Consider the following 12,991-nt stretch of genomic DNA (forward strand, 5'->3'; position numbering starts at 1 on the left):
GCAAATTTCCCTTCAAAATTCCTAGGCCACTCACTTGAAACTATTGAAGACAAAATTTGACAAGCTTTCGAAAACCTAAGGAGGAAAAAGGGACTCTCTATTTTGCTAAGGTGCTACTCGAAATTAAGGAGAGGAAAAGAGAGAAAATAGAGAAATTTTTGTGTGGTATTTCCTAAGCTTTGCTCCTCTATTTATAAGCACCAAAAAGGAGTTTGAGATAGACTATGATTATAACTTTCAAAATTTGAATTCAAATCTATCTCCCAAGATTTGACCACACCTAGATCTTGATCACCTATCTTAATAATATTTTATCAAGATACCCAAAATTATATTCTATCTCCAACACTATCTCGATGACATAAAATATACTAATATTAATTATCATAAATTAACTATTATCACAAATAAATAATTAAATAATAAAAGATCCTAAACTTAATTTAGGAAAAATTTACGGTCTTCACATCCTCCCCACCTTATGAGAAGTTTCGTCCTCGAAATTCGGATTAACTTACTAGTAAGGTCGCTAATCGAAATGGTTTTGTCGGTTACTCAGGTACAAGCCCTAACATCTTACGAACCTCTTAGATGTACACAAATGGGTGGCGCCAAAATCAAACGAAACAGATAAAAAAAACATTGTTGATTAGAATGGAACCTTCCACGACTTTGCTCGCACCGCCTACTTCTTCTTGAGTAATTGCATAGACACGAGCATTGGGTTTATTTTCCTTTGGTTGGCCTTGGGTAGTAGTACTAGTATGTGGTCGTGTCCTTGCCTTCATGGTTTCGGAACATTGAGTAATTCGGTGTCCGAATTTTCCACAGTTGAAACAGGCACCAGTGTTTCGATGACATTCCCCTTCATGTCGGAGGTTGCAGGTGAGGCATAGCTTGATCTGTGGACAGTTTGGAGCAGCATAAGTTTCCTTGAAGGATTCATCAGAATTGTTCGAACGCTAGGACACATGTTTGTGTGAAGAAGATTGGCCCGTCAGAGGTCGTTTGTTGTGGAAGTCATTCTCACGATTCTTGATGTCCGATTCAGCTCGGATGGCCGCTCCCATCAAATCCGCGAAGTTGGCAGGCTGATAAACTGCTAATGCCGACTGTATACGACTACTCAACCCCTTCTTGAACCGATGCAACTTCAGATCATCGTCTCCCATAATTGTTGGGGCATAGGAACCAAGCTCATTAAACTTGGAAGTGTATTCCACCACTGTCATGTCTGGTGTTTGCGTAAGATTCTCAAAATCGTTCAGCTTCTGCATTTTAACTTCAGCTGGAAAGTACTGCTTCAAAAATACGGTACGGAACTGCTGCCATGTGATTGCTCCCACAGCTAGCATAGCAGGTGAAACGGCTTCCCACCATTTCCTTGCTTTGTCCTCCAAAAAAGGAATCGTCACCTCTACTTTCAGTGCTTCAGGAATTTCAAGTAAACAAAGTTGGTCCTCCATCTTCTTCATCCAATTTCGTCCCACTTCTGGATCGGCATCCCCTTTGAACATTTCAGTTCGGTTCTTGCGAAGAGCCTCGTAATGGAATTTGACTCCATTCTGGGCAGGTGGTGGAGGTGGCGGATTTCCATTGCCATTTCTGTTGGTGTTTCCCATCCCTTGGATAGTTGTTGCCACTATTGCTGCAATAGCCGCAATGTCTTCTCTACTAAGGTTGACTCTTGGAGGTGGGTTCGAATTATCCCCCTGGTTGTTGTTGTTGTTGTTGTTGTTGCGAGTTCTAGGGGGTGCTCCGGCCATTTCCTACAGTAAAGGAGTTCTAAGAGTTTGTCGAAACATGACACTATAAGAAGAAAGGAAATAGCGGAATAAATAAATCAATAAATAATCCAAAGGATAAAAATTATTTTATTGATTACCAAAATTTCATGAAGGTAAACAAAACAAGTCAAGTCTCAAAACACCAAGATATCAGAACCATGCTGAATAAAAATAGTGCTGAATAAAAGGAATAAGCTAGGTGATAGTCTAATCTATGATTTCTCCATCGCCCGCGGCTTCATCTTCTGCCGGAACGTCTTCTGGGTCCTCATTTCCCACAAGGGCTGCCATAAAGAGCTGATCAATGTACTGGAGTGCGGTTATGTTTTGTGCATCTAAGTTGTGCACAATGTGTTGCAGTTCTTGCACTTGATTTTGTACACCTTGGATACGGATTCCCGACTCTTGACTCCGTAGAGCCTCTTTGCGTGCCTCCTCAAGGAGTATGGCTTGAAGTTCCTTCACGTTAGCTAGGGCAGATGCTAGTTCCTTCTTTGTTTCCTCGTGTTCCTTATCCTCCTTATTTAGGTAATATGCAAACCTTTCAACATCGGATTTAAGGTGGTCCTGATGCTCCTCCATCTCGCTCTTGTTAGCCTTTAGCATTTTCATGTTTTCAATCATTTCCTCTTTCTCGTATTGCTTCACGTATAGAGAAGACCTCAATGATTCGATAACTTGATCCTTGCTTCGCACAACGCTTTTGCGAGCCGTAAATTTGGTGCGAGCCATCTTCCTAAAATAAATAGGAATGGGTTCAAGTTAAAATTCAAATTGATGAAACTTCAGGCAGAATTGATATAGAACAAGATTTTTAGGCGAATTTTCCAGAAAAGAAAATTTTCAGATATTTCCAAGGATCGAAACTACTGATCACAAGGAGTATGAGGCAATCGACAGAATCAAATTTCGAGTTTCCCACGAAAAGTTATAGGCAAAACAAACATTTCCAAAAATAGCAAAAACGCGAATTCGAGGGTTCAAACAAACGAATTAGGGCTAAAAGCGTCACTGGTCATACAAAGTACGAGTTTGACTCAAAGGTCGGTTCGGGCCAGGATACGCTAGGCTAAGGTCGAAATTTGACAACGTCAAATTTTTCGGTACGGAATCCCATCCGGATTTATGAACCTGGTGGGCTCTGATACCACTTAAATGTCACGCCCCGAGATCGAGTCGTGCCACCGGCGTTGTTTCAAATTCACACAAATTATAAAACAACAAGCCTCGTAGTATATTATATGCAAACCAGTCTTTTCTCATAAATAAAAGCTCCAAAAATATTGTCTTTACAACTCGATAATCCAAAACTAATAAATAATTGCGGAAGCGACTATAAACTTAAATAACAAAATATTAATGTACCAAACTCAAAATAAAAATAACAAAATAAACTCTTAAAATGTTCTTCTATCACCATCCCCAAAACATATCTTGTTCTCGTTCCTCAACATCATCATCTTCACCATCTGGGAGGGAAAAAGTAAGGGGGTGAGTGTTTTGGGAAACACTCAGCAAGTGGGGGCCGATCGATCATATCAAATATTTACATATATATTTATCTCAAAACTTGTAATATGTTCCATAACAAAAACATTTATTTCATGTCCCAACAAAGCATAACATCATCATCATAACAAAATAGACATGATTTACATATTTTGGCCAGACACTGAAATTCCTCTCATTAATCGTGGCTAACTGATCAGTCCCCTATATGTAATCCCTCTAAGGGGTGAGGTCATAGAACAGTTATTATTACCCACAGCATCAGGGCCATAACATATCATAGTTCGGAAATTCCCTTTCCACTCCTAATTTGAGTCATAACAGTGCAAAAACATACTTATAACAAATTCATCAAGAATATCAATTACATAGCAAAATTCGAAAGAATATCATGAACGATCGAAATTTTAAATCATACATAAGGTTTTAAAACATAAGCCCACTTACCTGAATATATTGGTGCGAGATTAAATACTTCACAGATGAAGCTTGGACCGAAAGTTTTCAGAAACAAATCTCGAAAGTTGTTCTTGAATTCTCGAACAAAAAGGCTGATCCTTGGTCCAACTTCTAAAGAAATTTATCTTCTTATTTCTATTTTCAACTCTCGAAAGTTCTCTGACACAAGTTGAGCAAATTTCCCTTCAAAATTCCTAGGCCACTCACTTGAAACTATTGAAGACAAAATTTGACAAGCTTTCGAAAACCTAAGGAGGAAAAAGGGACTCTCTATTTTGCTAAGGTGCTACTCGAAATTAAGGAGAGGAAAAGAGAGAAAATAGAGAAATTTTTGTGTGGTATTTCCTAAGCTTTGCTCCTCTATTTATAAGCACCAAAAAGGAGTTTGAGATAGACTATGATTATAACTTTCAAAATTTGAATTCAAATCTATCTCCCAAGATTTGACCACACCTAGATCTTGATCACCTATCTTAATAATATTTTATCAAGATACCCAAAATTATATTCTATCTCCAACACTATCTCGATGACATAAAATATACTAATATTAATTATCATAAATTAACTATTATCACAAATAAATAATTAAATAATAAAAGATCCTAAACTTAATTTAGGAAAAATTTACGGTCTTCACATGTTTGCCCACCATTAAGGTGATATTCAATTATATTGGATGTCTAATTCATCATATTCAATAGTTGAGTGACACCTCATTGATTGGCACATAAATGAACACGGTGAGTGGGCATCATATCAAAATTGATATATGTTAATCACACACATATAGTAGTGATATGTAATTAGATTTAAATTTAGATAAATTTATGATTTATATGATATTTTATGATATGTCATAGTACAAATCAATATTTTGAATAACAATACAAATGTACCGTCAAAAAAAAAAATAACAATACAAATGTTATCACATTTATCGCATCAATTTTTTAGTAGCAATACAAAGGTTATCGTACTTTATTTATATATAATGTTTTTATATTATAAGATATAATAATATATTTACCCAATTTAAAATATAACAATCATTTACAGTGCGGCGACCATATGACTTCACAGCGATCAATGTTTAAGAAACCATTTAAAATACATAGTGACAATTATGATGGACAGAGACCATCAATATAAACACCGGAGACCATTAGACAGTGCACCATTTGCAATGCGAAACAACCATTACCAAAAATCTATGACCATTTACATATGCAATTATATACAATAACAATACATAAAAATATCAATTAACATCTCAAATGAGATACCCCAAGGGTATTTATCAGGAGTACCAAAACTCTAAATATTTTTCGAAACTATTAAGAGACCCAATAAAAGAAACTATAAGAAGGAAGATGATTGTTAGTCTATGATGATGAAGTTGATGATAAAATTGTTTTGGTGAAAACTTTTGTTCTTAATTGGATATGAGAAACCTCAAGTTGAGCAGTAAATCATTTTTAAGGACACATTTACACCAGTGAATTGTAGAGATGTATTGGATAATGTTTGTGTCTGTTGGACCATTGCACGACAATATGTGTTTTGGGTGCTTGATGGTATTTCTAGAATCTCGATTACTTTTACAACATTGCATAAACGATCTTGGATGCACCTAAAATTTTTTATGAAAATTTTTGTGAACATAAAATTAACTCCATCTGGGTTATGAATAAGGGATTGAATTCCTAATCACCTTGTTCTTGACTAAGTATGCGGATTACATGGGGTTTAAAAAGTTAAAATTTTGAAATAAAATCAAAAACAATTCCATTCGAGCTTGAAAAGTGATTGAAATTCTATTCATTGTTCCATAGATAAGTTTGCGGGTTCAATGGGATTGTAGCTCCATCCGGGATATAGACGAGGGATTGAAATTCGAATTCTATCTTAGTTATAGCTATTTTTGCGGGTAATTATTGGGGCTTAAGAAAACCGGGTGAAAAATCCGGAGGTGCGTAATTATATCTCACGAGAGTTGTGTTTTTGTTTAAAGATTGTTAGGAGAAAGGGGCTTTTGATGGTAATACTCACAATGATGTTCCATAGGTCGATAAACAGTGATAAAACTATGTCTTTTGAAGTTGCATGTAGCTAGAATAACATGAAACACACACACGTTCACACTTAACTGACAGTGTACTGTGAAAATTCAAGAGTATTCGTAAGTTTATTTTTGTATGTTGGAACTTCTCTGAGGCTATGATGTTCATGATTCATCCTTGCTTATGTTTGTTTTGTTTGCATATTGTTGTTGTATGTCTTGCTCAAGGGAGAGCAAGGTTTAAGTATGTGGGAATTTGATAACTATGTTTTGTTTGCATAATTTGATGTCATTTTACTATTGTTTTGCATGCATTAATGTGTCAATGCTTAGTTTTTATTTAAGTTTTGTTCATATTTCATGCATCATATCTACATAAAATTCTCCCGGGTTTTTGTGTAGGAAATGAAAATTAAAGGAAAAGATGGATCAGAAATGTTTCCGCTCGAGCTGCATGTTTTGACCGATTGAGCGGGAGAGGTATGAAATGCGAGACAAAATTTTGTTCGCTCGAGCGGAAGAATTTTACCAATCGAGCGCGACGGAAGTTCTGGAAAATTTTTTTAAAAAAGAAAACTTATTTAGGAAGAGCCTTAATTAATATATTTATCTCGAATTTTATGGATCTGGTAATCAGTTTTAGACGGCTGAACACAGGGAATACTCTTGCCGGCTAGGTTTTTCTTCTTATTTTCTTAGATTTACGTTTTATTTTCACTTTGGATTTTGTTGCGAGAATTCATGAGTATTTGTGGCTAAGTTTTAATACTTGGTAGAGGAAGACGAATCCTTGGAGTTTATTTTACTCGTGAGATTTGGATTTTCATTGTTTGATTTTATTTGATTATCAAAAGTTGTTTGGGATTTATCATATGCTTGTATGTTTAATTGTTGGCTTGATCACCTAATAATTTTCTCTTACAATTTAAAGCTAAATTAGATATCAAATCCGTAATTGTTTGATCCCTATAATTTGTGAAAAACTATGAATAATTTTTCGCTTGTGAATTTGTTAATTCGTAGGAATAACGATTGACTAGATTAAATACAACCACTTGTGTTTGTGTTGCCTAGATTCATCAATTTCACTAGTTTGAATGCTACCTTGGATTTAAATCTTAATCGCTTGTATTTTGGTTAATTCATTGGTAAGGGTTAATTTAGAACTCTTGTGTCTAATTAACTAAGATTAAGATGAGATAGAAATTTAATTTTCAATCATGAATATTCAAATGTTAATTAATTATTTTTAAAGAACGATGATCGAGTGAATAACTTCAAGGGCGTAGTCGATCGATACCAAGGCTTGTTTTAATTGATTGTTTCGTTATAATTTTAATCTTGCATTCTAATTAAGAGAATTGATTTTAATTTGTTTACAAGTTTTTAGAGATTAATTTCCAAATTCAAAAACCCCCCTTTCGTATTTATTTTCAGTATGTTTAAAAACACGATAAATTTCACCTTTCTCGTGGGAACAATCTATACTCTCGCTATTGCAGTTTAATTGTCTGAGTTGAGTTGGGTTAATTTGGGCGTGATACGACTAAGCGCTACCAACTCAAACTAAGAGTAGTACCCATAGCGCGCTGAAGACTCCACCAGAACTTGGAAGTAAACCTGGGGTCTCGATCGCTGAATATGCTCACAGGCACTCCGTGCAATCGAACAATCTCCTGGATATACAACCGTGTCATCCTGTCAAAACTGTAATCCCGATTATAAGGAATGAAATGTGCTGATTTGGTGAGTTGGTCCACCACAACCCAGATAGCATCACAATTCCTCGAGCTCACAAGTAAATGGGTCACGAATTCCATCGTGATCAACTCTCATTTCCACTCAGGAATGGATAAAATGTGAAGCAACCCTCCAGGTCGTCGGTGTTCTACCTTGACCTGCTGACATACCAAACATCTAGAAACATACTGGTACACACTTCTCTTCATTCCTTCCCACCAGAACCTAGTTCGCAAATCCTTGTACATCTTGTTGCTCTCCGGATGAATACATAACTTAGAACGATGAGCCTGAGATAAAATCTCCTCCCTCAGAGTATCATCCTCGGGAACAACAATACGGTCTGAAAAATCGAGAAAACCATTTGACTGATAGTACAATCAATATATGCTATCATCTCTGGCTAAACGAGCCAAACGCTGGGTCTTAGGATCAGATATCTGATCATCTCTAATCCGAGAATACAAAGCTGGCTCAGATAAGATCTCAAACATCTGGATACTCTGCATACCTTTCTTATGCTTGAAGGTATATCCTGAAGAACAAAAATCTTCAACTGCACTTGCCACAGAACAATCCTGATGTGTGGACACTCGCACCTTGAGACTCAAGGCATCAACAGTGAGATTGGTAGCTACTGGATGGTACTTAATTTCACAATCATAATCCTTAAGCAAATCCATCCAACGTCTCTGTCTCATGTTCCACTCTCCCTGAGTGAACAAATCTTTGAGACTCTTATGGTCTGTAAAGATCTCAAATCTCTCTCCATAGAGATAATGATCTCTAGATCCAGACGGTAAAGCCAACACAGGTGCAGAAGTCAACCATCTACGAAGCTCACAGAAATTCACTTCACATTCTGAAGACCATTCAAAATTTACTCCCTTCCGAGTAAGTTTTGTCAGGGGTCGAGCCAGCTGCGAGAAATTCGCAATAAAGCAACAATAATATCCTGCTAGACCCAAAAAACTAGGATCTCAGCTACCGTCGTTAGACGCGACCAATTCATTACAACTTCAATCTTGCTCGGATCCACAGAAAATCCATCTCTGGATATAATGTGGCAAAGAAATACCACCCGATCCAGCCAGAACTCACACTTACTCAACTTAGCATACAACTGTCTATCCATTAGAGTCTGCAAGACAAGCCTCAGATGATAAGATTGTTTATTCACATCATGTGAATACACCAAGATATCATCTATGAACACAATGGCAAACTTATCCAAAAATTCTCGAAATACTCGATTCATCAGATCCATAAATACAGCTGGCGTATTAGTCAACCCAAATGAAATTAATAGGAACTCATAATGCCCATAACTGGTCCTGAATGTTGTCTTGGCTATATCCTGATCACAGACTCGCATCTGATGATATCCAAATCTTAAATCATTCTTCGAGTATACTGAATTACCCTGCAACTGATCAAACAAATCATCTATACGAGGCAAAGGATACTTATTCTTGATTGTCACCCTGTTCAACTGGCGATAGTCAATGCATAGACGCATAGACCCATATTTCTTTTTCATGAACAGAATAGTTTCTCCCCAAGGAGAAACACTGGGACAAATTTAACCCTTGTCCAACAGATCCTGAAGCTGCTGCTTCAACTCACGGATCTGTGAAGGAGCCAGACGATACGGTGCTCGGGAGATAGGTGAAGTACCTGGAATCAAATCTATGCCAAACTCAACTTCACGTAATGGAGGAAACCCTAGAATCACATCTGGAAACACATCTGGGAATTCATTTACAACTTGAATACTCTCAATACCAACATTTCCAGCGGATGTATCAACTACATAGATGAGGTAGCCTTCCGCGCCAGATTCTAAAGCTCGACAAGCTTTCAAAGCTGATACTAATGGCATCTGAGGTCGCGCTCCTCATCGTAGAAGAACCAACTATCATCGCCAACCGGATGAAATCTTACCAATCTCTGGTAACAATACACTGAAGATCGGTATGTAGTTAACACATCAATCCCCATAATGAAATCGAAATCCTCCATTTATAATATCATAAGATTCACCAACAATACATTCTCTTCATACTCTAAAGGGCATCCCAACACTTGGCTTGAAGCATGGGTTTCAGATTAGAGCCCCTTGTCGACTGTCCCTGAGGTCTCTGCTGCACTAAAGCTTGAAAACCTGAACCTGAGCAAGAACCATCTCCCCCGGCCTGTGGACAACCATTATTTAGGTGGCCAATCTCTCCGCATCGAAAACATGCCCCTGAAACCTTTCGACACCTATTGGAAGGATGATTCCCACCACAATGTCTGCAAGGACCCTGATTCTTTCTAACAAAGTGCATTACATCTCGTGATCCTGAGGAAGAAGAAGTAGAACCAGACTTCTTGAACGATTGAGCATAGGGACCCAAAGAACTCACAAGTCTACAGGATAGTAAAGATTTGTTACGGCGGATGCTATCCTCAGCCTGATGACATTGACTCACTATTCCTTCTTAAGTCATGTCATCTCCCTTAGCAACCCGATCATGGATCTCCGGATTAAGGCCCTATAGGAATAGATTATACCTCGCCTCCGTGCTATCACAGATCTGGGGGCAATGGGGCAGTAACTCAAAGAACTTCAGCTGGTACACATCGATTGACATCGATCCCTATCGCAATCCCAGCAAATCCCTTGCCTTCTCCTGTCGAAGAGCAGGAAGAAAATACAGCTTATGAAAATCTGTGCGGAACTCATCCCATGTAGCAACTCCTCGGGCTGCAATAAAAGGTGAAGATGAAAAATCCCACCACTTCCATGCTCGTCCTTCTACCAAGAAATCAAAAGTCTCCATCCGCTGCTCCTCAGTGCATCGGAACTCTTGGAAACAAACCTCCATACACCTTAGCTAGTTCCCCACATCCACCGGTGACTCTCCTCTGACTAAGGGTTTCGGACCCATCAGCATAACCTATGCATGCTAAAACACCTATGATCATCATGGAGATGGTGATGACGGCCCCGATCATGCTCTCGATCGTCCTGATCACCCCAGCGTCAACCTACGCTGCCGTGGCACTCGCGTCACCATGACCCGCCATCTACAAGATGATTAAAGGTTAAACCCAATTTCAAAAATCTAAATCCCAAGATTACTATGCATTCTCTGATACCATAAATATAGTGACCTGCACCGTGATCACCTACTAAAAATATGCTTAAGCATGCATTTAACTTAATCAAACAAAACAGAGAAAATAACCGCGAAAAATCTTAAACAACAATTAAAATATTGTTATACAACCATATCGAATAACCTAGTGTATTAACCCAAATACATCTTAAAAAAAATCCTAGACAAAACCCTGTTGGCCATCCATCGCTTAAGCTCTCTTGGAACCACCCGCTTCATTCAGCCGCAGACCTACCCCATGGAATAAGGTGTCTAAACACAACAAAGTACAAGATGTGAGCATGACAAGCTCAGTACAAGAGTATGAGTATACGGTATTATACGTGCATGTATGCATGTGAACTGTTACCAAGACACTCAGGTCAAGAAAACTAGCTCATAGACCGTGCCCAGGGTATATAGTACGCTGCACCGTCGCATCAGGAGGTGGCTCCTATACCCAGTGGATAATGGTGACCTGATACTAGCACATGTGTCCAACCATCACGGTGACCTGACATAAGACTTACATATCCAACCATTCACAACTCGTAGGGTGAGCGCCCTACTACATGATACCTCTAAGGTAAAGGCTCAATATGCTCATGTATGCAACATACAGTCGTGACATGTTGTATAAAGACATATAAAACATGCAACCACATAATCCATGCAAACACATAATACATGCATACTCAATCTGGATATCTCGAATAATACCACTGTACCTCAAATACTAAGGCAAGCTAGACCAGCTATATGTCCAAACCTATCGTCCGTACTACAATGCAAAGTACTCATGCATTATAATCTTATTCTAAAAGCCTTAACTACGCTAAAGCATACTTCCTATTTAATATAAGGAGTCAGAGCTATACCTACGTCCGTCGTCAGCTCGCTGATGACGACTGCCCCAGAACTTGGGCACCTCTCCGCAGCAACCCCAGAGCGCCTCGCCAATCTCCGGACCAAGCCTAGAAAGGCTGGAATCACCCCAAAATGCCTAGAATTTCCTAACACCAAGAGAGAAAGAAGTGAAAGGTGAGATAATTCTGAAATTTGGATGGTTTATTTATAGGCGGAGTTTGGACGGTCCGATCTGGGACTTCGGATGGTCCGAACCTTGCATGCCTCACACCTCACTGCATGCACACTTCGGATGGTCCGATCCTGACTTCGGATGCTCCGATACGTGTCTGATCAACCTAGACACCTCACACCTGCATGGCCTAAATATGTTCGGACGATCCGATCTGAGTTTGGACGGTCCTATCCCTCCGCATCCTCCGATCCATAGCTCAAGCCTCCGAAGTAGTTCGGATCCTCCGATCCTGGTTTGGACGGTCCGAACCCACTTTGGTCAAAATTCCAAAAATTGTCCAATTAATTCCAAATTATGCGCCAAATACATGCTTAACCATTTTTATTTAATTATTCTTGTAAAATGGAACCGGGCTACTACACGTAGTGTGCATTCTACTACAAATTTTTCTTCCTTTGAAATTTTTTATGGTCTTAACCATAAAACCATTTGGATTTATTGTCCTTGCTTATGAGTGAAAGGGTGAATATGAATGTTTTAAAAAAAAAGGTGGAGTTTGTTAGAAGTTTGCATGAGAAGGTGCGAGTGATAATGTGAAAAAGAATTTGCAATATACTATGAAAGAAAATAAGGGGAAGAAGAAGGTTGTTTTTTAACCGATGATTGGGTTTGGTTGCACTTGAGTAAGGAACGATTTCCAGAGAATAGACGGTCGAAACTATGCTTAGGGGTGATGGACCGTTCCAAGATTTTGAGAGGATTAATGACAATGCCTACAAATTGGATTTTCCAGGTGAGTATAATTTTTGTACTACTTTTAATGTTTCTGATCTTTCTCTATTTGATGTACGTGATGATATTGATTTGAGGATAAATCTTTTTCAAGAAGGGTAGAATGATGCGAACATGGTTGGCACACATGATGATCAAGTTTCCAAGCGTGTTAGGGATCTGTTGGAGCTGCCACAAAGGCGAATGACGTGTTGTCGAAGCAAGTGATTCAAGGAAGCACTCCAAGGAATGCTTGAAAGCGTGGTACCGAGTCTTGAAGGAGTTGCGGAGCATGGGAATGAAGTTGGAAGATTTTTTAACATGATTCAAGTGCATGAAGATCAAGAAGTGAAGATATGCTTGAAACCGCCCGGAATCAGCTCGCGGAGGAGCCTGAACCTGTTGGAACACGTTCTCTGATCTGTTAGATCTGATACCCAAGGCAGCAGAAGTTTTAAAATTTTTATTTTCAGATCTG

This window comes from Henckelia pumila, chromosome 1 (genome assembly GCF_033568475.1).
Source record: "Henckelia pumila isolate YLH828 chromosome 1, ASM3356847v2, whole genome shotgun sequence".
Lineage (NCBI taxonomy): Eukaryota > Viridiplantae > Streptophyta > Magnoliopsida > Lamiales > Gesneriaceae > Henckelia > Henckelia pumila.